This window comes from Neophocaena asiaeorientalis, unplaced genomic scaffold (genome assembly GCF_003031525.2).
Source record: "Neophocaena asiaeorientalis asiaeorientalis breed wild unplaced genomic scaffold, Neophocaena_asiaeorientalis_V1.1 scaffold49, whole genome shotgun sequence".
Classification (NCBI taxonomy): Eukaryota; Metazoa; Chordata; class Mammalia; order Artiodactyla; family Phocoenidae; genus Neophocaena; species Neophocaena asiaeorientalis.
Genome location: NW_020172456.1, coordinates 4,050,942 through 4,078,274, shown reverse-complemented (window position 1 = coordinate 4,078,274; position 27,333 = coordinate 4,050,942). Strand labels below are relative to the sequence as shown.

At 39.6% G+C, this 27,333-nt stretch overlaps 1 protein-coding gene and 1 pseudogene across 1 annotated transcript in view; one reads left to right on the top strand and one right to left on the bottom strand.

Annotated features, from left to right (window-relative positions):
• The window catches only part of TTLL5 (tubulin tyrosine ligase like 5), a 306,995-nt gene that overhangs the window by 177,388 nt on the left and 102,274 nt on the right, over positions 1-27,333 (top strand). The gene's annotated exons all lie outside the window — the stretch shown is intronic.
• On the bottom strand, positions 2,714-3,428 carry LOC112394842 (40S ribosomal protein S2 pseudogene; annotated as a pseudogene).

Sequence of the window (27,333 nt, the reverse complement as noted above, 5' to 3'; positions counted from 1 at the left end):
GAGAGGAGTGTTCATTTCTTCATGCATTTGTTCATTCAGCAAACACTGCATGACTGTGACATTGCCAGGCTTTGAGTGGACAAAGACCAGAATGATGACCAGCCTTAAATTGTTTGTCCAGTGAGTAAGAAATAGTCGTTGTGAAGAATAGTCACAGTACCAAAAACATGCCAGTGAAGGCATCTTGAGACCTCGAGAAATAAGCTCTATCGGAGGAAGACTGGAGTAGACTTTGCAGAGGACGGATTATTGTTTTTTAACTAAGTGAGCATCACAGAGCCTTGTGTGAAGACAGGGAGGTATGGAAGAGCATGCCTGAGTGCACCATTGTGGGAGCATGGCGTGCACGTAGGGGAGGGTTGAGGATGAGATGGAAAAGTTCAAGTGCCTGATATGCCATGTTAAGGGGATTTTATCCCATTATCTGCCCTTTTAATTAATGTCAACCAAAGAATTCAGCAGTGTTTTGAGTTTGGGTTTTTTTTTTTTTTTTTAACATTTCTGGGTTTTCATATGTACTACTTCCATAGTCTTTCCCTTCCGCATTCATATCTTTTAAATTCTTTGTGTCATTCTGGATCAAGCCCAGTTCCGACCCTTACTCTGTGCACCTTCTACTGCCATCCCACATGGAGTCTGCCTACTTGCCTGTAGCTCTGTCATTTCCATTATATTACAGATTTTCATGTCTTTCCCTTACCACCTCCTTAGAAGTCCGAACTTATACATCTTTATATTCCTATCTCTTAATGTGGCATCTGACACATAGTATCCACTAATTTAATGTATGCCAAATGAATTTCAATATCTAGATTCATAATCATAGAGCAGACTTCTACCTAGGCAGCTCTTTTACTAATACCTATCTTGGGTACCACAAAAATTTAGGTGGATTATGTTAAGACTTTCTTCTTTAACCAGCCACAACTCAACATACTTGCCATCTTTAGGATTTGAGCTTTGGCTGCCTCTAGACAAGAACCCTAACACTGAGCTGGTTAAAAAGCTGCTGTGGGAGCAGTTGTCACCTGTTTTACACTTGAAACACACTTCCACATACTAGGATTTTCCTCAACACACTTTAAGGAGTTAAAAGACTCAAAACAGTGCTCAACCAGGTGAATTCCACATGGTGGAATCAGTTTTAAAGTAGAGTAATGTCTCACAGTGTCCATTAAGCTGCTGAAATTTTACTCCTCACCTGGTCATCCTTCAGGACTCTGTGGCTGTGTGAGTGCTATTATTTATTTGCTGCCCTGATTAGACTCTAATATACTCATGAGGAAAAGTTTCTCCGTAGTCTAACAAACACATAGTACCTGTACTTGGCACCAGCTCGAGGTTAATTTCTCCTCTTACATATTGCAGGTATACTGTGCTGTACACCCTGCTGCCAGCTCAGCGTTCATCTGCCAGACAGCCAGAACACTGTACTAAAATACGTAGTTCAGTATGCTGCATACACTACTCATCACACTTTACATTCTTGTGAAGTTTTCTCAGTACAGCCTAGTTGAGAATCTCTCTCTTAAGGCTTTAGTGAAGAGAGGCATTGTAACCTAGCAGCACGCCATCATAATAACGTACCCTGGTGCGTGCTTTGGTAGAATAGCAGGCCACTCTGGTAGGATAATGCGTTAAAGCTAATTTCTCTTTTCCTTTTCAAATTTATCTAAATAGTTGGCATAAGTCATCTATTGCTGCCTAATAAATTATCTCAAACTTTAGCAGCCAAACAATAAACATTTATTATCTCAGTTTCTGTGGGTCAGGAATCGAGGAGCAGCTTAACTGTGTGGTTCTGCCTCAGGCTCTTTCATGAGGTGATGGTTAAGATGTCAGCCAGAAGGGCTGCAGTCATCTGAAGGCTTGCCGGAGGCCAAAGGATCCACTTCCATGGTGCTCACCCTCACGTGGATGATGAGTTCATGCTGGCTATTGGCAGGAGGCCTCAGTTCTTCAACAGATGGACTTCTCCTCAGGGCTGCCTGTGTGTCCTCATGACATGGCAGCTGGCTTCCCCCAGAATGAGTGACTTAAGAGAAAGACAAAAGGCGCGTGTCTTTTATGACCTAGCTCAGAAGTCATACACAGTCTTTTTTTTTTAATTTTTTAATTGTGAAAAGGTATACATAACATGAAACTTACATTTGAAGTGCACAGTTAGTAGCATTAAGTGCATTACATTACTGTGCCTCACCACTATCCACTTCCAAGAACCCTTTTCATCTTGCAAAACCGAAACTCTGTAGCAATTAAAAAATAACTCCCCATTCTCTCTCTGTCAGCCCCTGGCAACCATCCTTCCACTTCCTGTCTCTATAAATTTGACCGCTCTAGGTACCTCCTATGAGTGGAATTATACAATGTGTGTCCTTTTCTGCCTGGCTTATTTCGTTTAGCACAATGTCCTCAAGGTTCATCCATGTTGTAACATGTGTCAGAATTTCCTTTCTTTTAAGGCTGAATAATGTTCCATTGTATGTCTATACCACATTTTGTTTATCCACTCATCTGTCGATGGACACTTGGCTGGCTTCTGCCTTTTGGCTCTTGTGAGTAATGCTGCTATTAACGGGTGTACAAATAGTTGTTAATGGCCCTACTTTCAGTTCTTCTGGATATATACCCAGAGTGGAATTGCTGAATCATACGATAATTCTGTTTTTTTCCAAGCTTAATTAATTCACTTTATCTTTCCTGTGTAAGTACTCTACGTGGTGACCATAGCTGGAGCTTGGGTCTTCTTTGCAGAGACTCTGGTATGGCTCTTTATTAAATGGTCAGTGAATTCCTGATGGGGAGACTTGGTGAACATGGTCCCTTTCTAGAGGTCAAGGTGAGTAGCTGTAAGTCTTGGAGATGGCATCAAAGGTGGCCGTGGTAAAGTTGCACAGGCTGGCAGTGCAGCCTGCAGACAAGGTGTACTAGTCCTTGATACTGGCCACCAGCTTCTTGGGCACAAGAGCCCAGAGCATGCCAGTGCCTTTGGGGTGGGGATGAGATACACCGGCACAGAGCCACAGTGGCTGGTCACCTTGTAAAGGACAGTGTGGGGCTTGCTGATCTTGCTTCCTCAGTAGCCTCACTGCCTGGCAACAGGGGAGAGTTTGGCCAGGGTAATGGCCCCGGGGACGGCCGTGGCTGCCTCCTTGGATCACTTACCAAAATTGACATGGCCCTTGTAGTCCCTAGTGGCAACAGATGCCTTGAACCTGGTGTGCTGGCCAGTGTGGGTCTGCTTTTGCACAGGTGTAGTCTTCAAGCTCACCCTTTAGGGTCAGCCTCAGGAAAAAGTCCATGATATCAGACTACGTGACGGACGAGGAAAAGAGATGTATTTCCTCCAGGGACTTGGTATCCATGTCCATGACCAAGCAGCCTGGCTCGGGGACCGGGAGCCACTTCTTGTCCTCAGCCTCCCCACAACGAGCTCTGTGGCCTTGGCTCCAGCCTGAGCATAGCTGCAGCGCTGGCACCGGAAGCTGCCCCCCATACCTCTGTGGAGCTGCTGCGGTCACCTTCTGGTCTCCTGGAACACCAGCATCATCCACCATTTGGTGTTTTCTTGGAGCAGAAAGGCAATTCTATTTTTAATCTTTTGAGGAATCTCCGTACTGTTTTCCAGAGTAGCTGTACCATTTAACGTTTCCACCAGCAGTGCACAGGGGTTTCAGTTTCTCCACGTCTTCGCCGACACTTTTTTTTTTTTTTATAGTAGCCATCCTGACGGGTGTGAGGTGGTATCTCATTGTGGATTTTCATTTGTGTTTCCCTCATGATTAGTGATGGTGAGCATCTTTGCATATGCTTCTTGGCCGTTTGTGTATCTTTTTTAGAAAGTGCCTATTCGGGTCCTTTGCCTATTTTTAAATCAAGTTTGGCTTTTTGTTGTGGAGTTTTAGGAGTTCTGTATGTATTTTGAATATATTTGGATTATCAGATGTATGATTTGAAAATATCTTCTCCCATTCTGTAGGTTGCATTTTTACTCTGTTGATAGTATCCTTTGATGCACAAAAGTTTTTAATTTTGATGAAGAACAATTTTTTAATTTTTTCTTTTGTTGCCTGTGGCTTTGGCATATATCCAAGAAATCATTGCCAAATCCAATGTTGTGAAGCTTTTTTGCCATTTGTTTTCATTGAAGAGTTTTATAGTTTTAACTCTTACGTTTAGGTCTTTCAAACACACTATCATTTTTGCGATATCCTATTGTTTACACAGGCCAGCTCCATTCAGTGTGGGAGGGGATTACCCAGGATATGAATACCAGGAGGTGGGGATCATTGGGGGCCATCCTGGAAGCTGGTTCCTACAATCATTCAGGTATATAGTTTTTGTTTTTGTTTTTATTTTGTGGTACGCGGGCCTCTCCCGTTGTGGAGCACAGGCTCCGGACGCGCAGGCTCAGCGGCCATGGCTCACGGGCCCAGCCGCTCCGTGGCATGTGGGATCTTCCCGGACCCGGGCATGAACCCGTGTCCCCTGCATCGGCAGGCAGACTCTCAACCACTGCGCCACCAGGGAAGCCCCAGGTATATCGTTTTAAAAGTTAAGTAATTCTATAAAGTTGATAATGAAAATGGGAATCCCCTGCCCCTTCTTCTCCCACTGCTACCAAACCTTAATGTCCACATTCCAGAGATAACTGCTTTCAGCTTTTTTTTTTCAGCTGTTTCTTCTGTTACTTGCCTTCATATTTCTAAATCATATGTTTATCTGCCATTTGGGGGCTTTTTATTTTATATATTATTTATTTATTAAATTCCTATCAGAAGGTGGAAGTTGAGAATTCTTGTGCTGCCTCCTCCTGCCCCCACCCCCAACCACACACACGCACACACACACGCACGCACACACGCACACACACACACACACTCTCCCCTTCCTCCCATCCCTGCAGTGAACACATAGTACAATTTGATCAGTGTTTACTGTTTTCATTATCATGACTGGGCCTTTGGAAACTTTTGGGGCTCTCAGAGTCATCATTTCTTCTTTCCTATGGATCCATTTCTCTGTCATTTTGTCTGACTTGGTACATGTTGTAAAGTTAAGAAATTTTCCAAGTTTCAAATTTCTTGCAGGTTAAGACAGTTTACACAGGGCTATACGGGAGGGGAGGATATGTATATGTATATATATTAATCTATATATATATACACACATACATGTGTATATTATATATGTTCCTATTTTCTACTGACTGAAATATTTATGTTCATACTTTATAAAAGCTAAGTGTACAAGTAATACACACATGTAGCCACGTCATAAAATAATCTAACAGAAACATATACAGATTAAGAGGAGATTAAGCCCCCTCCTCAGAGGTAGCCACAGTTAAAAGGTTGATCTGTATATTTTTCCGTGACTTTTTTTCCTCCCTAATGTCGCCATGTTTCTCTGGCTTGTTTATATAAGCTTTTCTTCTTTTCTTTGGCCGGGCCATGCAGCGGGATCTTAGTTCCCTGTCCAGGGATCAAACCTATGCCCCCTGCAGTGGAAGCACAGCGTCTTAACCACTGGACCGCCAGGGAAGTCCCTATGTAAGCTTATCTGAATATTCTTAACCACTATGTAGTTTTCCAAAGGTTGAACGTACCATAATTTATTTTGCCATTCTCCTATTAAAGAGCACTAAGTTGTATCCAATTTAGGCATCTGCAGTGAATGCCTTGTACATATATCTTTGTACACATGTGCAAGTATTTCTATGGGATACATTCCAAGAAGTGGAATTCGTTGGATCAGATGATATATACACTTTGAATTTGTATAGATACTGTCAAATTGGCCTCAAAAGGGCTGTGAAAGGGCTGTACCACTACCCCCTCCAATCTGGAGCGTGCTCTTCCTTCACACACTTGCCAGCATCTATTCTACGAGACTATCACTTATTCCTTTCCTGCAAATTCTCTCCTTTTTTACTGATGATGAAATTAGGCATAGACCTATCTTCAGATATATTATTTTAGAGATGCTCTGTTTTCAGGCAAGAATATAACTGAGATGGGGCCAAGAAGCAGGAAGGTAAAAGTATTCTCAGTGGGCTCTTTCTTTTCTTACTATCAATTAAGATCAGGAAGAATCCCTACGTGTTAGCTTCTTTCCCCTACACTGCACTGCTGAAGTGCTTTTCTCCCCTGCTTTTGTTTTTGATTGATTTCATCCAAGAGGCTTACCCTTTCCCCTCCCTCAGTAATGAATAACCAGAAAAGTCACAGAACCAGGCAAATTGAGTGAAGGAAGCTTAAGGAAAATATTAAAAAGGAAGAAAAGTGTTTGATGTACTTTTAATATAAAATGTGGAAAAAGTAGAAGAAGGGCGGGGGTTGGGGAAAGAGGGCGGAGAGAGATTACTCACGGTAATGGGAACCAAATGTTGGCCGGGAAAGCTGCAGCATTCTCACACTCTTCCTGTAACGCCATGGCTTTTCAAAGTGGTAATAATGGAGCACCAACAGCACAGGACACGCCTTAACCCTTCCATACCTGAACAGCCCCAACTCAGCTTTTCCGAGGCGGTGTCAGCTTTGAAGTCCTGGCACGTGGACGATGTCTGTGTCCCGCTTGCCATCAGGGCAAAAAGAAGGAAGGTGGAAGCAAGTAGTAGAACAGTAAGGGAGCACTCGCTTGCTGGAACTCCTCACAGTACGCTGCATTTCCCTTTCTGTGTGTTAGGCTTTTCTGCTGGACAAGCAGCAGCCTGCTTGACAGTAGCTTGCCAGGTTTGGATGATGATATCTTCTCCCCTTGCTGCCCAGAGCTGATGAGAAAACCCCCATGGGATAGGCAGGCAGCCTCCCTCCATCAGTAATGATCCCACAACATGAAAAGGCCTCCATGGAGACCGAAGTCCCCCCCGGGTGCCCGTGTGCAAGTACAGGCGCTCCTGTGGAGGCCCCGGCCTTTATTTTCTTGGAAGTCCACACCTGCCGCTGTGGAATTGAGATGTAAAGACTGTTTGCAGCCGAATGGCACTCCCTGACCATATGACCTCCAGGTGGTCAAGGACAGGCACTTGCCCCTTGGCCTAGCCATTTATCTATGGAGGGCGAATGAAAAGGGGTGAAGGAATGAAGGAAGGTCCTGCTCCAGCTAGCTTTTACTGCCATCTTGATTCAAATTTTGTTCAGGTGCCTTTAAAAGTCCATTGTGCCTGAGAAATAAACCTTATTTTTTAGGTCAGATATTCACCATTTCAGATGGGAGGCACTGGTAGCAGTAGGGCAGGCGGCACCGCAGGGCAGGCAGGTGCTTGGCTCTGCAGGTAGCTGGGCGGCTCCGGAACTCTTTAGCAGCAGTTGTCTCAGCTGTAACAGGAGACAACTGTTAGTCTCTGCCTCCTTGGCGTGTTAAAGGTTTCAGGGAGTTAAGGCACAGAGAATATTTAGCACCCCACCTGCCACCTCCTCTTCTCTTCTCTGTCTCTTGGTACCCTCATATTACCTACAGCTAAAACTGAAACATCTTTTTTTCAAATGTTTTCCAGAATCATCCTTGGGACGATTTTATAGTTTTACGTTTTACATTTAAGTATTGCAAATGTTTTCTCCCATTCTGAGGGTTGTCTTTTGGTCTTGGTTATGGTTTCCTTTGCTGTGCAAAATAAGTAAACGTTTTGAATGATCCATTTGGAACTAATTTTTATATGAAGTCTGAGGCTTAGGTAGAGGTTCATTTCTTTTGCCTGTGGATGTACAATTGCTCCAGCACCATTTGTTAACAAACAAATGGCTTTAAACAGGTTATCCTTCCTCCATTGTATTGACTTTTCCAGCTTGGTCAAGTCAGTTGAGCATCTTAGTGTGGGTCTTGGCTGATTTTGGTATTCCTAAAACAAAGGTCTATAGCAATAATAATTTGTTAGAGACTCTTTAGCAAGGAGTGTTTTAGGTTCTAGTTTTCTTCCTTGTACCTTTGGAATCGTACAGATTTAGGTTCAAAAGTGGCTCTTTCACTTACTGTGAGTGAAGTTAAACCTAAGTCATTTAACCTAAGCCTCAGTTTTCCCATCTCTGAAATGGAATGGTAATAATACCTTTCTCAATGGGTTTCTCTGAGGACTAACCAAGGTAGGGCATATAAAGGGCTTATCTTGAAATTAGGCATTTGGAAAGCCTTCAAGCTAATGTTGGTGATGGTAGTGAGACTTAGCTATCTCTGTGCTTGGCCATACTAAGACACACTTACTCATGCCCCTTGCCTTCCCCAAACCTTAACTTTACACTTTTCGTTATAGTTCATCATGAGCACGTGAGTGATTCCAGTTAAAGCTGCTGTGCTGGGCCCTACTTAGATGGCGGTTTTGATCAGTAACATTGGTGTTTCTGAACATACGAGAGATCTGTCTTACAGCTGTAATTGCAGACTACCCCCATTGGGTTTCCTGATGCTTCCTGCTCTTTCATATGCTCGTCCTTCTACCTGCAGTGTCCTTCCAGTTGTCAAAGTGCTGGTCATCTTTTGCGACCGCTTCTACTTTGACGTCTTCCTTGATTTCCCCCATAGGAAGTTGCTCTCCTGTCTTGTCTTCTAAAGCCAGTGTCCTGTTCCCAGCACAGTGGCATACAGAGTATGGAGAGTGGCAGGAGTTCTTTTCTTCATTAAAAAAAATACACGTTTTAAAAGTGCATAAATAAATAAAGTATATCCAAATATGCTGACATGAACATTAAATGATAAAAGCAGGATAGTATAATCACAATTTACTATCTGTTTTCATAGTCAGCATGCATTAATTTTTAAATTGATTTTTATATTGCTTAAAGTGCCCTACAATTTGCTATTAAGTCAGAAATATTTCTCCCTTATTTTGAAATGATACGATTCTATTCTGCCATTTGTTAAAGAGAGGAACAAAAGGAAGGGAAGGAGAAAGGGACTAACATTCACTGAGTGCCCAACTCATGCCAGATCCTGTGCTTTGTATGTTTACTCCTGAAAACATGGCTGTAACATGGGTATTGTTACCCTCAAGTTCAGATAATGAAATAGACTTAGAAATGTTAACATTTGAGTTCAGCTTTTTCTGATGTGAAAGTTCATGCTCTTTTCACGGCTTGAACTTCCCTACTTGTGGGAAGAGGAAAATCAGTACCAGTCTTTTCACAGTGGCATCCCAGGCTAGTCTTAGACCCATTATTTAGTGATGATAACGTGCAAAGGAGAGGTGGAAATATTTCTGAAGATAAACTCTCACTGTTGGAATGTAAGAACCAGTATTTCTGTGAACAAAAGTGAAGAAAAATGTCCCATCATCTATGAACATGTACATTATTTTACTTTTATGAGACACTAATGTCATGCTTCGTGTGTGGGCAGAAAACATCAATAAGACTGAAGCAGCTAACTCTAAATATATGGCTTACATTTACAATTTGGATTAAATTTCTTCTTGCTTTGTATGCTGCCTCTTCTGGATATAACTTAATTTCTGTCACAGATTAGAACCAGCAGGTCAGGCGGATTAAAATGGCTGTTTTGAAGGTGGGTAATTCCATACAAGGGAAATATCGTGACTCTCGGGGATAGAAGTTGTAGATTTTTTGGGTCCTCTTGGTTTCTTACAATGGCCTGATCATACAGGTGCTGGTCAACACGTCTTATAAATGTGATTTGTCATTTTAGCTGTGGTTTAACATATGTTCAACAGCTTTGGTATTTTAGAAGAGAACCATTGCTTCTTGGACTTTTGGCTACGATCAAATGTACAAGGGAAGGAACCAGAGTATCATGAAAAGGATGTAAAGCAGAAGAAGTAATAATGAAAGATGTCCCTTTTAGCCTCCAGGCTATTTATGGACTCAGTGTGTGGGGAATCTGGCCATAGACAGACACAGAAATGAATCATACATTTCTTCATCAGTGTAATCATATATTACACTTCATCAGCAAGTGTAATGTCTGGAATTTGAGCCCTAGAGGTAAAGAGTTTTGTTTGATTCATCCCTGAAATACAAATTCTGTATTCCTATTTTTATTATATTCATACTACAAATGATTAGCTTCTCCATACCAAGAGGACACAGTTTACCATGTAGGAATATGGCCTGCCTGTTGATTTGTGAGAAATCCAGGTTACATCCCACTGAATCTCAAAAATAAGATGATACATAAGAAACAATAGGGGGCTTCCCTGGTGGCGCAGTTTTTAAGAAGCCGCCTGCCAATGCAGGGGACACGGGTTCGAACTCCGGTCCGGGAAGATCCCACATGCTGCGGAGCAGCTAAGCCCGTGTGCCACAGCTACTAAGCCGTGTGCCACAACTGCTCAAGCCCGTGCGCCTAGAGCCCGTGCTCCGCAACAAGAGAAGCCACCGCAATGAGAAGCCTGCGCACCACAATGAAGAGTAGCCCCCGCTCACCGCAACTAGAGAAAGCCCGCACACAGCAACGGAGACCCAACACAGCCAAAAATAAATTAATTAAATAAATAAAATATTTTTAAAATGCTAAAAAAAAGAGAGAAAATATAGTAACATGCTAATGGTAACATTCAGTGCTTATGATATGCCAGGCCCTAAATGCTTTATGTACCTTAACTCATTTAATAGCTAACTTTTACCTTGTGCCAGCAACTGTTCTCAAAGCTTCACGTGTATTAACTGATTTAGTGCTCCCAGATCCTCTGTGAGATAAGTACTGTTATCATCCCCATTTTACAGATGAAGAGACTAAGCACAGAGCAATGAAGTGACTTTCCCAAAATGACGCATTGGTGAATGGCAGTCAGGATTCAAACTCAAACAAGTGGTAGCAGAATCCATGCTCTTAACCACTCTGCCGGTGATTCAGTGAGATGCATCAGAATCCCTTGAATGGCTTGTTAAAATAAAGATTGCTGGGCCCAACCTCAGAGCTTCTGATTTCAGTAGGTGTGGGGTGAGGTTCAGTTATTTTCACTTTTAACAAGTTCCCAGGTGATGCTGTGCTGTTGGTCCAGGTACCACACTTTGAGAACCACAGTCCTGTGCTGTGCTGCCTCTGCTAGGGCTGGAAAGGAATTAATATTCAGTGCAAGCAGCTGAGGACCAGGATAATGAGTTTCAATGGTCTGATCTTATCAGAGGTGGGTGCCTGCATTTGGTGGCAGCTGTGACCTAGAACTGAACCCCTCTAGTAAATTTTTTTATTATTATTACAGGTAAAGCAGATAACTTCTAATGAAATGGGTGAAATCCAAAATGGAAATTATAAGACTTCAAAAGTTTTTTTTTTGCCATCTGCCCCCACCCCCCCACTAATTTTATTTTATTTATTTTTTTATACAGCAGGTTCTTATTAGTCATCACTTTTGTACACATCAGTGTATACATGTCGATCCCAATCGCCCAATTCATCACACCACCACCACCACCCCCTACCGCTTTTGCCCCTTCGTGTCCATACGTTTGTTCGCTACATATGTGTCTCACTTTCTGCCCTGCAAACCGTTTCATCTGTACCATTTTTCTAGATTCCACATACATGCGTTAATATACGGTGTTTGTCTTTCTCTTTCTGACTTACTTCACTTTGTGTGACAGTCTCTAGATCCATCCACGTCTCTACAGATGACCCAATTTCATTCCTTTTTATGGCTGAGTAATATTCCATTGTATATATGTACCACATCTTCTTTATCCATTTGTCTGTCAGTGGGCAGTTAGGTTGCTTCCGTGACCTGGCTATTGTAAATAGTCCTGCAATGAACATTGGGGTGCATGTGTCTTTTTGAATTATGGTTTTCTCTCATACTGGGCATATGGGTATATGCCCAGTAGTGGATTGCTGGGTCATATGGTAATTCTATTTTTAGTTTTTTAAGAAACCTCCATACTCTTCTCCATAGTGGCTGTATCAGTTTACATTCCCACCAACAGTGCAGGAGGGTTCCCTTTTCTCCACACCTTCTCCAGCATTTCTCGTTGGTAGATTTTCTGATGATGCCCATTCTAACCAGTGTGAGGTGATACCTTATTGTAGTTTTGATTTCCATTTGTCTAATAATTAGTGATGTTGAGCAGCTTTTCATGTGCCTCATGGCCATCTGTATGTCTTCTTTGGAGAAATGTCTGTTAAGGTCTTCTGCCTGTTTTTTCACTGGGTTGTTTATTTATTTATTTGCAATACGCGGGCCTCTCACTGTTGTGGCCTCTCCCGTTGCAGAGCACAGGCTCCGGACGCACAGGCTCAGCAGCCATGGCTCACAGGCCCAGCCGCTCCGCGGCATGTGGGATCTTCCTGGACTGGGGCACGAACCCGTGTCCCCTGCATCAGCAGGCAGACTCTCAACCACTGCGCCACCAGGGAAGCCCCTATTTTTTTGATATTGAGCTGCATGAGCTGTTTATACTTTTTGGAGATTAATCCTTTGTCCATTGATCTGTTTGCAAATATTTTCTCCCATTCTGAGGGGTGTCGTTTCTTCTTATTTATGGTTTCCTTTGCTGGGCAAAAGCTTTTAAGTTTCATTAGGTCCCATTTGTGTATATTTCTTTTTATTTCCATTACTCTAGGAGGTGGGTCAAAAAGGATCTTGCTGTGATTTATGTCAAAGAGTGTTCTTCCTAGTTTTCCTCTAAGAGTTCCATAGTGTCCAGTCTTACATTTGGTCTTTAATCCATTTTGAGTTTATTTTTGTGTCTGGTGTTAGGGAGTGTCCTAATTTCATACTTTTACATGTAGCTGTCCAGTTTTCCCAACACCACTTATTGAAGAGACTGTCTTTACTCCATTGTATATCCTTGCCTCCTTTGTCATAGATTAGTTGACCATAGGTGCATGGGTTTATATCTGGGCTTTCTATCCTGTTCCACTGATCTATATTTCTGTTTTTGTGCCAGTAGCATATTGTCTTGATTACTGTAGCTTTGCAGTATAGTCTGAAGTCAGGGAGTCTGATTCCTCTATCTCCGTTTTTTTCCCTCAAGATTGCTTTGGCTATCCGGGGTCTTTTGTGTCTGTGTACAAAATTTTAGATTTTTTTGTTCTAGTTCTGTAAAAAGTGCCATTGGTAATTTGATAGGGATTGCATTGAATCTGTAGATTGCTTTGGGTAGTAGAGTCATTTTCACAATATTGATTTTTCCAATCCAAGAACATGGTATATCTTTCCATCTGTTTGTGTCATCTTTGATTTCTTTCATCAGTGTCTTACAGTTCTCTGAGTACAGGTCTTTTACCTCCTTAGGTAGGTTTATTCCTAGGTATTTTATTCTTTTTGTTGCAATGGTGAATGGGATCATTTCCATAATTTCTCTTTCTGATCTTTTTGTTGTTAGCGTATAGGAATGCAAGAGATTTCTGTGCATTAATTGTGTATCATGCAACTTTACCAAATTTATTGATTAGCTCTAGTAGTTTTCTGGCTGCATCTTTAGGATTCTCTACGTATAGTATCATGTCATCAGCAAAGAGTGACAGACACTTTTACTTCTTCTTTTCCGATTTATATTCCTTTTATTTCTTTTTCTTCTCTGATTGCCATGGCTAGGACTTCCAAAACTATGTCGAATAAGAGTGTCAAGAGTGGGCATCCTTGTCTTGTTCCTGATCTTAGAGGAAATGCTTTCAGTTTTTCACCATTGAAAATGATGTTTGCTGTGGGTTTGTTGTATATGGCCTTTATTATGTTGAGGTAGGTTCCCTCTTTGCCCACTTTCTGCAGAGTTTTGATCATAAATGGGTGTTGAATTTTGTCAAAAGCTTTTTTTGCATCTATTGAGATGATCATATGGTTTTTATTCTTCAATTTGTTAATATGGTGTATCCCAGTGATTGATTTGCATATATTGAAGAATCCTTGCATCCCTGGGATAGATCCCTCTTGATCATGGTGTATGATCCTTTTAATGTGTTGTTAGATTCTGTTTGATGGTATTATGTTGAGGATTTTTGCATCTATATTCATCAGTAATATTGGTCTGCAGTTTTCTTTTTTGGTAGCATCTTTGTCTGGTTTTGGTATCAGGGTGATGGTGGCCTCGTAGAATGAGTTTGGGAATGTTCCTTCCTCTGCAGTTTTTTGGAAGAGTTTGAGAAGGATGGGTGTTAGCTCTTCTCTTAATGTCTGATAGAATTCACATGTGAAACCATCTGGTCCTGGACTTTTTGTTTGTTGGGAGATTTTTAATAACAGTTTCAATTTCATTACTTGTGATTGTTCTGTTAATATTTTTTATTTCTTCCTGATTCAGTCTTGGAAGGTTATACCTTTCTAAGAATTTGTCCATTTTTTCCAGGTTGTCCATTTTATTGGCATAGAGTTGCTTGTAATAGTCCTTTAGGATGCTTTGTATTTCTGCAGTGTCCGTTGTAACGTCTTTTCGTTTCTAATTTTATTGATTTGAGTCCTCTCCCTTTTTTTCTTTTTTCTTTTTAACATCGTTATTGGAGTATAATTTCCCTCTTTTTCTTGATGAGTCTAGCTAAAGGTTTATCCATCTTGCTTATCATCTCAGAGAACCAACTTTTAGTTTTATTGGTCTTTGCTTCTCTTTCATTTATTTCTGCTCTGATCTTTATGATTTCTTTCCTTCTACTGCCCTTGGGTTTTGTTTGTTCTTCTTTCTCTAGTTCCTTTAGGTGTAAAGTTAGATTGTTTATTTGATATTTTTCTTGTTTCCTGAGGTAGAATTGTATTGCTATAAACTTCCCTCTTAGAACTGCTTTTGCTGCATCCCATAGGTTTTGGATGGTCATGTTTTCATTGTCATTTGTCTCTAGGTGTTTTTTGATTTCCTCTTTGATTTCCTCAGTGATCTCTTGGTTATTTAGCAATATATTGTTTAGCCTCCCTTTGTTTGTGTTTTTTACATGTTTTTCCCTGTAATTGATTTCTATTCTCATAGCGTTGTGGTCAGAAAAGTTGCTTGATATGATTTCAGTTTTCTTAAATTTACCAAGGCTTGATTTGTGACCCAAGATGTGATCTCTCCTGGATAATGTTCATGTGCACTGGAGAAGAAAGTGTAATCCGCTGTTTTGGGATGGAATGTCCTATAAATATCAATTAAATCTAACTTGTCTATTGTGTCATTTAAAGCTTGTGTTTACGGGCTTCCCTGGTGGCGCAGTGGTTGAGAGTCCGCCTGCCAATGCAGGAGACACAGGTTCGTGCCCTGGTCCAGGATACCCCACATGCTGCAGAGCAGCTGGACCCATGAGCCATGGCCGCTGAGCCTGCGCGTCCGGAGCCTTGCTCCACAACGGGAGAGGCTACAACAGTGAGAGGCCTGCGTACCGCAAAAAAAAAAAAAAAAAGCTTGTGTTTCCTTATTAATTTTCTGTCTGGATGAATCTGCCCATTGGTGTCAGTGAGCTGTTAAAGTCCCCCAATGTTATTGTGTTACTGTTGATTTCCTCCTTTATAGCTGTTAGCATTTGCCTTATATATTGAGGTGCTCCTATGTTGGGTGCATTTATATTTATAATTGTTATATCTTCTTTTTGGATTGATCCCTTGATCATTATGTAGTGTCCTTCCTTGTCTCTTGTAACATTCTTTATTTTCAAGTCTATTTTATCTGATACGAGTATTGCTACTCCAGTTTTCTTTTGATTTCTACTTGCCTGGAATATCTTTTTCCATCCCCTCACTTTCAGTCTGTATGTGTCCCTCGGTCTGAAGTGGGTCTCTTGTAGACAGCATGTGTATGGGTCTTGTTTTGTATCCATTCAGCGAATCTGTGTCTTTTGGTTGAAGCATTTAATCCATTCACATTTAAGGTAATTATCGAAATATTTGTTCCTGTTACCTTTTTCTTAATTGTTTTGGGTTTGCTTTTGTAGGTCCTTTTCTTCCCTTGTGTTTCCCACTTAGAGAAGTTCCTTTAGCATTTGTAGTAGAGCTGGTTTGGTGGTGCTGAATTCTCTTAGCTTTTGCTTGTCTGTAAAGCTTTTGATTTCTCCATCAAATCTGAATGAGATGATCCTTGCCGGGTAGAGTAATCTTGGTTGTAGGTTCTTCTGTTTCATCACTTTAAATATATCGTGCCACTCCCTTCTGGCTTATAGAGTTTCTGCTGAGAAATCAGCTGTTAACCTGATGGGAGTTCCCTTGTATGTTATTTGTTGTTTTTCCCTTGTTGCTTTTAATAATTTTTCTGTGTCTTTGAGAAAACAATTTGCTTACCGTTTGTCCTGCGTGTTGCTCCTTGGGTTTATCCTGCCTGGGACTCTCTGCGCTTCCTGGACTTGGGTGGCTATTTCCTTTCCCATGTTAGGGAAGTTTTTGACTATAATCTCTTCAAGTATTTTCGCAGGTCCTTTCTCTCTCCCTTCCTCCTCTGGGACCCCTATAATGCTAATGTTGTTGCGTTTAATATTATCCCAGTGTTCTCTTAGGCTATCTTCATTTCTTTTCATTCTTTTCTCTTTATTCTGTTCCGGGGCAGTGCATTCCACCATTCTGTCTTCCAGGTCACTTATCTGTTCTTCTGCCTCAGTTATTCTGCTATTGATTCGTTCTAGTATTTTTCATTTCAGTTTTTGTATTGTTCATCTCTGTTTGTTTGTTCTTGAATTCTTCTAGGTCTTTGTGAAACATTTCTTTCATCTTCTCGATTTTTGCCTCCATTGTTTTTCCGAGGTTCTGGATCATCTTCACTATCATTATTCTGAATTCTTTTTCTGGAACGTTGCCTATCTCCCCTTCATGTAGTTGTTCTTCTGGGGTTTTATCTTGTTCCTTCATCTGGTACACAGTCCTCTGCCTTTGCATTTTGTCTGTCTATCTGTGAATGTGGTTTTCATTCCACAGGCTGCAGAATTGTAGTTCTTCTTGTTTCTACTCTCTGCCCTCTCCAAAAGATTATTCTGATGGCCCTTTAATAAGGATGGAAGTTCTATGAGAAACTCTTTGTGATGGGCTGTGTCATGCCGGCCAGAAGAACTTTGAAAGATTTTTATGAGGCTTCTGTTCTATTCATGAAGTGAGAAAGTTTTCCCAAGCCAATGAAACATGGAGTACCCTTCTAGTGTTGGAGGGTCTCCTGCAGAGACAGGAGGTGGCTGTGGCTCACCACAGGGACAAGGACACTGACAGCAGAAGTTCTGGGAAGTACTCCTTTCCGTGAGCCCTCCGGGAGTCCGCCATTAACCCCACCAAAGAGCACCCTCTAGTAAATCTTGAGGGCAGCAAATTTCAGTAGACTTGTCTTGACACAACAGAAGCAGGTGCCAGTGTAGCCTTGTTGTGGACTTGATGAATAAGAGACCAGTTCCTAGTACAATGAAGGGTTGTTTCCATAGATTGTAGTTGAAGGTAGCTTGAGAATGGGCTCTTAGATGCAGTGCACACACACACACACACACACACACACACGTACACACACACAGAGTGGTAAGAAAAAGGCTTGACTATTATACACATTTTATTTTCCCCTCTTTAGCCCTATAGCTTTAAAAAAAAAAATCTCCTTTCTTGTGATTTCCCCAGTATCTTCCCTATTTTATAAAAACATTATTTATAAAGAAAAGAAAAAGGACAGGTAGAGAAGGTTACAAAATAAAAAAGAAGAAGAAGAAGAAGAAAGGAAGAAAGGTGGAATTCTGGCATTGTCTCCCATTTCCCTTGGCCAATTGAGAATGGGGGCAGAGACAGGTTAGTGAAACCAGAAAAGCTATAGACTTGACTTCCATATCGCCAGCTGTTTTGCTTCCCGGGGAAAATAGGAGAAACGAAAGGAGCCTAACTGATGTGATGAGGCAGGAATTCTAAATTTGTGACACTTTGCAAGCTGTTTGTGTGTACTAGGTTTGAACCCAGCTACAATTCACTGTAGAAATTCTTGGAAACTGGCATGTCAGCTGCCCTAGACAATCTGCACATTAACTTTCACTTTGAAAACTTTTCCTGGCTTGTCTCTGCAGGCTGTGAAAGCTAGGTGATGGTGGTCCAGTTTTACAAGGCCCAGCTGTGCTCGTGTGTACCTGTGTTGTTGTCACAAAGGCATCCGACTTTTCCCTTTATTTTATAAAAATCCTGCTGAGCTGGATTCAGTCTTCATTGTTGAATGAACTGGTGTCAGGGAGTTCTCTTTTGGCTTTCTTAAAGGTCACCCTTTGCTCACTTCTTTTTAAGTTCACAGCTCCATTTTTCAGGCTTCATGTGGTATGCTAGTTATGCCAAAGTAAAGAGCTGGATCAAAGACATTTCTTGTTAATAAGGCTAAGGATCCATCTGTCTTTGCAGACCCAGACTGTTAATAGATACAGGACCAAGGAGCCTCCATCTACAAACCTGGCTGACTCCCAGAATCCTAAGTTGTCTTCTAGAACAGTGCTGTGAACTTAACCTTTTGAAAGGTTTGGTTTTATATCCAGCCTTGTGTTCCGTAAAGCTTGCCCCCAGATTCTCTGCCAGATGTACTGAGAAATCCAACTTTGTCCTAATTTCCTCCTCCTGGGGATCATTCCATCAATCATGGAGTGGTACGAGTATGGAGACAGCAGAAGTCTGGTTCACATTCTGAATCCATTGTCAAGTCCAGCTGGCTGGGATCTCACTGTACTTTTAAAGGGCAGGCATATCAGCTCTTAGCTTTTTGACTGGATACTTCAGTGTGTTCTTTCCAGATGTATGTCCTGGTCACACAGTATTAATAAAACCAAAGTTAAAGTTAGCCAGAATAATCCCCCTAGACATTTTTCAGTCATCACTACCGCTTCCTTTTCCTTTTCTGTATATCTGCTTGTTGAATGAATGATCAGAAACCTCCCCTCTCAATTGCTTATAATTCTGTATTTCAAAGTATGTATCTTACTTGGACCCTGCTCATGTTCTTAGTCTCTTTTGAGTCTTGCTTGTTTTTTTCTTCTTTTCTTCTGATTGATTTTGAGCCACTTCATTTTAATGTATTGTCCTGCTTCCCCTTTCGGCATGTGTAGTAAACAATAGGTGATAGATTTATTTTGGGCGTGCCAATTGATATTATACTGATACTAAGAACCCTTATCTAGATTCTTAGTTTTCAGGGCACATCTTTGTCCTATCCAAACCCTCCCTTTATTCCTCAAGGAAAATGAAGCTCACAAGGGTCAGGCTATTGAATCAATCTTATCTTCTCTACTTAATAATTGAATTACTGTGTCCAAAGAGAAGCAGTTCTTATGATTACTAATTCATGATTTACGGTTCTAGTCCTGTGATTGTGATTCAGTGTATGATTTCATGTGCAACAAAGGAGCTCATACACTGGGAACAGAAAAGAAGAGATAGAGATAAATTAGATGCTGAATATATTAACTGATAACTGAGATGTCAATTTCAAGCCAAAATCTACCAGATTAGCAAACCAATGATTTGGCAGCCCTTAGAGAAGGAAAAGGGAATCGCTTAAGCCCAGCATTGATTCACGAAAAAAATCAGTCATGCTAGACTAACCTCATTTCCCTTCATGGTAGAATCACCTTAGTAAGAGAAGATCAGGGGGACAAAAAAACAATTACCATAACTGCGTTTCGACAAGTCACGATGATATCTTGTGAGCACGACAGAGAAATGTGAACAAGATAACACTGTCATTAAGAATCTCTGATAACTAGACAACTGTACCCAATGAATCAGCGTAAGATTGAGAATTAAGTCATTGAGGCTCTGTGATTTGCTCAGTAGGTCACCATTTTTTAATCAATGAATTAATTTATCCATTCATACTTATTTAGGTGCCTACTATATACTAGGCACTTACATATCTAGAAGGCATACTAAACCTATTTTCAGATGACATGAAGTAGGGTGGGATACTGAATACCTTGGATGAAAATCAGAATTCACAATGATTTAAACAGGGTAGAATGATGAGTCTAATTCATGGAATTTAATAAGAAAAAAATATAAAAGCTCTTCACATGGTTTCAGAAATTCAAGTGAAGAAGGCTTAAGGGTTTAAATTGACTTTAAGTGTAATAGAAGTTAACAGTTGAATAAGACTGTCAAAACCAGTACTATCATGTGGGAAATTTTTTACAACATATTTGCCAGATTGTAAAAGCAGATTATAAAGCAGATAGTGCAGGATCACTCTGCTTGTGTGAGGGAAATACACACAGAGGAAGTATGTACCTCAGAATGTTGACGAAATGTTCATAGTAGCCATCTTTGGTTGTTGGAGTGCAGATGGATGACTTTTGTTTTTTACCTTTCTATCTTTTTGTGTTTTTCAGGTTATGACATTTTGCTCCTAAAAAAAAAAATTGCTTTTGTTTCATTTTGAAGAGGCGAAAGGCAGTGTAGCCAGTGCTGATAATTCAGGCTTTTACTAGCAGGAGTGGGGGTGGGGAAGAAGGCTGGTGATAATCTCCATCATTCATCAGTGTCTGAACAGCTGCCCCTCCCTGGTAATCAGCATTATTAGTAAACACCCACTTCCCCACAGGAGCAGCACCCTGCCTATGGTTAGAGCATTCTCTGGCTGGCTTGGTTTGGAGCAGCAGGTCTCCATCATGAGGACGCGACCTCAGGTGGGGACTGCCATGCAGCGGCTGTCTCTAGCTGGGGAGACCTGGCTCCCTGGCTCACACACACTGAGTGACTCCTGAGTCCTTTTTTCAGATCCACTAGATTGGCTCCCCCGTTTATCACCCAGGTTACCCCACGTGAACATAGTACTTGGTAAGGGGAATATAAATACTTCTTTGCTTCTCTTCTTTCTGAGAAGTGATAGAGTTGCTCACAACTGTTCCTTAGCATCCTTATTGTTTGTTTTCACAAAGGTTTGGATTCACTTTCCACAGGAACAATGTTAATAATAGCAGCTCACATTTATTGAGCATTTATTATGTGCGCCAGACATTGTGCTATGCTTTAGATAGATTATTACATTTAATTCTTGAACCAGCCCTGTGAGATGTGGGATTGAGTTTTATTCCCATTTCACAGCTGAGGAAACCAAGGCACAGAGAGGTTAAGTATGTTGCTTTAAGTGGTAGAGTTAGGATTTGAACCTGAAGTCTTGTTCAAGAGCCCAGCTCTTCATCATTAAGCTGTGCTGCTCCTGTTCTGAGAGTTGTCCAGTTCAGAACCTGCAGTGCAGATCCAGGGGCACAGGGTCTCTGCTCTCCCTCCAGAATTCTCTCACTTATCCAGCTCTTGCACTGGTTTTGATTCCTTTCCAGCATCTAAAACCTTTTATTTCTTCTTGCCTTCTTTCTTGGATTATTTCTTTAATCCTTTCCCAAGAGCCTGTCATCCGCTCAAATAAACAAAATATTTAAAGGTTTTTAAGCTTTTCATCCTGTTCTCAAGCAGGAAGATCAGACCACATTTATAATTTCATATAGTTCTGTGCTTTTGACCTAGCATACAGGTTGTCAAAAGTTCACATAGTTTTTCCAGATAATTTCTGAACTTTTCTGTACCTCTGATACTACCTCTGTTGTACTTCAACTCTTCCTGCAAAGGAACCATCTCAGTATAACTCCATAGATTCAAAACAGAAAAGATAAAAGTATAGTCTTATCTCAAGAAACAAACTCAAAGGTAAAAAAAATAAATTTTTGCCTTTAACACTTGCATTTTTTTTTGCAGCACTTGCATTTTTAGAGATTGTTTTAAAATAATTTTCCAGCACAAAATTTCTCTAAGCAAGGCACCTGTCACCATGAGCATAAAACCTCTTGGTCTGTCTAATTCATTCCACTTAAATAATTTTAGGCACACATTTCATTTGGCCAGCTATCACTGTTCCCAGTCAGCAGTTACTAACAGCAAGCCTTAAGACTTACTAGTAGACATTTTCAGTATTATTTATTAAATTTATTAAATCGATATCTATTGGCACATGCAATTCGACTTTTATTCTTTCACTAATGAAAGTAGTTCTCATTCAATGGAAGCCTTTCATAAGCATACTTTTTTTTCTTGGAGACTACAGTATGCAATTTTAATGCTAAACTTAATTATCACTGACCTTTTGACTCTCTTCTAACTACATATAACTTTTATTTATTTATTTTTAAAATAAATTTATTTATTTTTTGCTGTGTTGGGTCTTCGTTGCTGCATGCAGGCTTTCTGTCGTTGCGGGGTGGGTGGGGACTTCACTTTGTTGTGGTACGTGGGATTCTCACTGCGGTGGCCTCTCTTGTTGCGGAGCACGGGCTCTAGGCGCGCAAGCTTCAGTAATTATGGCACGCGGGCTCAGTAATTGTGGCTTGTGGGCTCTAGAGTGCAGGCTCAGTTGTTGTGGCGCATGGGCTTAGTTGCTCTGCAGCATGTGGGATCTTCCTGGACCAGGGATTGAACGCGTGTCCCCTGCATTGGCATGTGGATTCTTAACCACTGTGCCACCAGGGAAACCCATAACTACATATAACTTTTAATTTCATAATAAATCTTCAGGCTCAGTTTCCCAGAGCCAACAATTCTTTCTGCCTTTCAACCAGAGTGCTCATTTACCATCATTACTGTCACTCTGCTTACATATCTCTCACTTCTTCAGACCTTCTGGCCAGCTTATTTGATCCTTCAGGGGCTAATGTACTTTTCCTCACTGTTAGTATCATGTATGCTAGCTCCCCTTGAGTCTCTGTCCAATGCTGTTCCTCCGAGGCTTTGAATCTCTCTTGAAAGTGTCACCTATTCCAGAGTCCTGCCATTCCTGACTTTGCTCCACCTCCTAATCTTCCCTGGGGATTCACCTAAACGAGTACACTTCCTCCAGATTATGAGCAATTTGAGAGCGGGAGCTTGTGTTTTTCTTCTTGGTAGTCCCTGCGCATCTAGGAACAGGGTCCAATAAATGCAGGTTGAATTTCGCTGAAATGAAATAACTACATAAGCATGTATTTTTACATACGATTCCAGTATTGCAAAATTCATGAAGAGAACAAATAATTTTATAACTAAAATCAAGTAAGTTGAGAAAAGAGATATAACATACACACAAACAGGAAATACTGATAATTAGGTGTTTAATGAAAGATAAGGGAAAATGCATAACTTTTTATTTGCATATTTGTCTTTTTTTAAAAAAGTACTACCTCCATTTCTTGAACCCCAGGACTGTCTGTAGTTTCTCTAATGTTTATTGTCACTTTAAAAATGTAGACTTCCAATTCAGTACTCATAAGTGCAAACTCTAAGCACACTCTCTCTTTGTATGCTTATCTTATAAGAAATAGAGAACTGAGGTTCATGAACTCACCGTTCTCTCTTATCCTTCAGGTCTCCCCCCACCACCACCCAAATTCATGATCCCATGATCATATAATTAATATATACTAAAAAAATTATATGAAGCTTACCTTCCACATTATTTTTTTCATGAAGTATAATTGACATATAACATTAGTTTCAGGTGTACATCATAAAGATTCAATAATTGTATATATTGTGAAATGATCTTTTTAAGTTGAGGTAAAATTTACGTAAGATAAAATGCACATACCTTAAATGTTCAAATTGATGTTCTGACAGGTTTATATATCCACCTTACCACCACTCAACATATGGTATAGAACATTCCCATCACACTCCAAAATTTCCTTGTGTGTCTTCCCAGTCAATTCTACCTCTTCCCCCTATAATCATTCTTTTGACTTCTCTCATCATAGATTAATTTTCCTTATTCTTTTTTCTTTATTGTGGTAAAATACACACAATATGAAATTTACCATCTTAATCATTTTTTAAGTATACAGTTCAGTGGTATTAAATACATTCATAGTCGTGCAGGCATCACCACCATCGATCCCCGTAGTTCACACCACATTGAGCAGTTAGAACTTACATAAAAATCCAACAAAGTCTGTCTTGACAACCTGGAGGATGGAGTTCAGGACAAGCACACTTGCTAGGGAGTAAGAGGACAACCTTGGAAATGAGGCAACCAGAAAAGGGGAACCTAACTTCTATGTATAAATTTCACCCAAATCTTGGGCTGACCTCTGGACAATGTATATGCAAGTTATACTCCAAACTATACAGCTGAAGCTAGAAGAACTGAACATAGATGTGAGCCACAGACCACCAAGGGGAAGAGGGAACTGCAGTTTGAGTTCAACCAGGTTAACTGCCTATACACACACACATACGTACTCACTCTTTGAAGCAACATAATATAGTCCAGTATCTACAACATTTCACAATATCCAGGATACAATATGAAATTATTCAACATATGAAAAAAGTGGGAAAATAGGACCCATTTTTAGAATAAAAGATAATCAATGGAGACCAATCCTAAGGAGGCTCAGATGATAGAATTAGCAGACAAGGATTTTAAAGTGGCCATTATAACTATGAACAAGGGTGTAAAGGGAAATAGGCTTTAATGAATAAAAGGTAGGAAATTTCAAGACGAATTTCCAGATGGAAATTTTGGAACTGAGGAAACCAATATCTGTAATCCAGAATAAACATATTAACAATATTGAATCGTCCAATCAGTCAAGATATGGTATACCTCTGTACTTATTTAGGTTTTATTTAATATTTATCATTAATGTTCTATAAATTCAATGTAGAGACCTTACACATTTTCCAGTATATTTATTCTTAGATATTTGGTGTATTTTTATGATATTGTAAATTGCATTGCTTTTTAAAATTTCACTTTCAATTAATTTATTACACTGAAATTTCAGTTGTGTATTACTGGCATATAAAAAATAATTTTATTCTGTTTATGGACTTTGATTCCTGCAACTTTGCTTTTTTTTTCTTATGACACTGGCTAGGTCTTATATTACTAACTTTGTATAGAAGTGGTGAGAGCATACATCTGTCCTTTATTCCTGATCTTAGAGGAAAAGAATTCAGTGTTTCACCAATAAGTATCATGTTAGGTATAGATTTTTCATAGATATCCTTTATTAGGTTCAGTAACTTTCTTTCTGTTCCTAGTTTACTGAGAGTTTCTGTCATGAATGGAGATGAATAAATTTTGTCCAGTGCATTTTGATATCTAATAATATTCTCATATGATTTTTCTTCTTTATTCTCTTAATGCAGTGAATTACATTATTGATTTTTTTTTAACCTTAAATCACCATAAATACCACTTGGTCATGATATATATCCCATACATGAGACAGATAGATTGATTATATTTGCTAATATTTTATTAAAACTTTTTGTGTGTATGTTCACTAGGCGTATTGGTCTGTAATTTTCTTGTAATGGTTTTATCAAGTTTTTTTTTTTTATCAGAGATGTGTTAACATCATAAAATGAGTTGAGAAGTTTTCCCTCCTCTTCTCTGAAAGATTTTGTGAAAGATTGAAATTATTTCTTCTTTAAATGTTTGATAGAATTCATTGAAGCCATCTGGGCTTAAAGTTTTCTTTGTTAAGAAGGTTTTTGATTACAAGTTAAATTTATATATTTAGATTTTCTCTCATCGTGTCATTTTCAAAAAGTTGTATTTTCAAGGCTTTTTTCAGTTCATCTAAGTTGTTAAATATTTGACATAGAGTTGTTCATGATATCTCCTTATACTTTTAATATCTATATTCTCTGTATGATGTTCCCCCTTCTTCATTCCTGATATGAATAATTCATGTAATTTTTTCCTTGTGATCAGCTTGCTTGGAATTTATCAACTTTTAAATTCTTTTCTTATAGCCAACTTTTGGTTTTATTGATGTTTCCTGTTTGCCCACTTTCTATTTCATTGTGTTAAAATGTAAACTGAAGTACGTTAAATTTTCAAAGAGTTCATTTGAGCACACATTGATTTTAATTGGGCAGTGCCAAATTGAAAATGGGTAAGAGCACTCCACTGGCAGAGACTAAGGGAAAGGCTTTTTTTTTTTTTTTTAATAGAGCAGACTCTTAAGCTAAGTAAGCAAATTATTTGGCTATAGCTTAAGTGGTTGCCTTACTTGGGAAAGCCTAGTTGGCTGTTTGTAATTGGTTGTTCTTAAATTTCACTTTTCAGATGTAAGTGCAATGACTCCGGCGTGGGTTTTGGTTTGCTTACACAGACTGCCAAGACATTAGAGCGACCTCAGTCTGATGGCTTCCTTGTTTAATTACTTTATTGGTTTCTGCTCTTATTATTTTATTTTTTATTCTTCTACTTTGTTTAACTTGCTTTTATTTTTCTAGTTTCTTAAAGTGGAAGCTTAGAACATTGATTTTACATATTTCCTCTTTTCTAATATAGACATTTAATACTATACATTTATTTCTAAGGACTCTTTTCACTGCATCTCAAATTTTGTTTGGTTGTGATTTCATTACCATTGAGTTTGATACATTTTCTAATTTCTCTTGTGATTTCTTCTTTGATCCATAGGTTATTTAAAGTGTGTTGTTTAATTTCCAAATATTTGGGAATTCTCTAGATATCTTATTGTTTTAAAGATATAAAATTAATTGACTTTTAATTTAATACCATTCTGGTTAGAGTGTACTCTGTGTGATTTTGATCTTTCAGTTTTTATCGAGATTGGTTTTATGACCCAGCATTTAGACTGTCTTGGTGTACGTTCCACATGCACTTGAAAAGAATATGTATTCTGAAGTTGTTGGGTTTAGTTTTCCATAATTATCAAATAGATTGAGTTGGTTGACAGTATTGTATAAATGTTTCGGTCTAGGTTGGCAGTTCTTTTTGTTTTCCTTTCAGCACTTTAAAGATAGCTCACCAGTGTTTTCTGGCCATCATTTTTTAATGATAAGTCAGCTAATCATTGGCATTGTTGTTCCTTTGTATGTAATATTACCACTACCACCGAGCACCCCGCCACCCTGGCTGCTTTTAAGATTTTTTTTTCTTTATTTTTAGTTTCAGCAGTTTGACTGTGATCTGCCTGCGTGTGGATTTCTTTGTACGTATTCTGCTTGGGATTTGCAGAGCTGCTCAGGTCTTTAGGTTAATGTCTACAATCAACTTTGGAAATTCCCAGCCCTAATCTCTTTAAATATTTCTTCTGCCCCATTCTCTCTTCTCAACTGCTGGGATTCCAATTTTATACCTGTTAGATACTCTCCTCTACTGTGTCCAGTCTGCTGTTAATCATTTTGAATGCACTCCTCATTTCTGATTTTATATTTTTTCATTTCTAGGATCCTTGTTTGGTTGTTTTTTGAAAGATTTTATCTCTCTCTTGAAATCCTCCATCTGTTTATATGTGTTTCCCACCTTTTACATTAGACTCTTTTACATATTTATCATTGTCATTTTGAAGTTCATGTCTGCTAAGTCCAACATCTGTAACACCTCTCAGTGTCCTTCTATTGACCATTTTCTTACATGGGTCATATTTTCTTGCTTCTGCATGTCTTTTATAATTACTAATCGTATGCTGGACATTTTAGGTAAAACCACAGACTTAAGTAAATAATGTTCACACACACACACCCTCGCCTCCCCCCCCCCCAAAAAAAAAAAG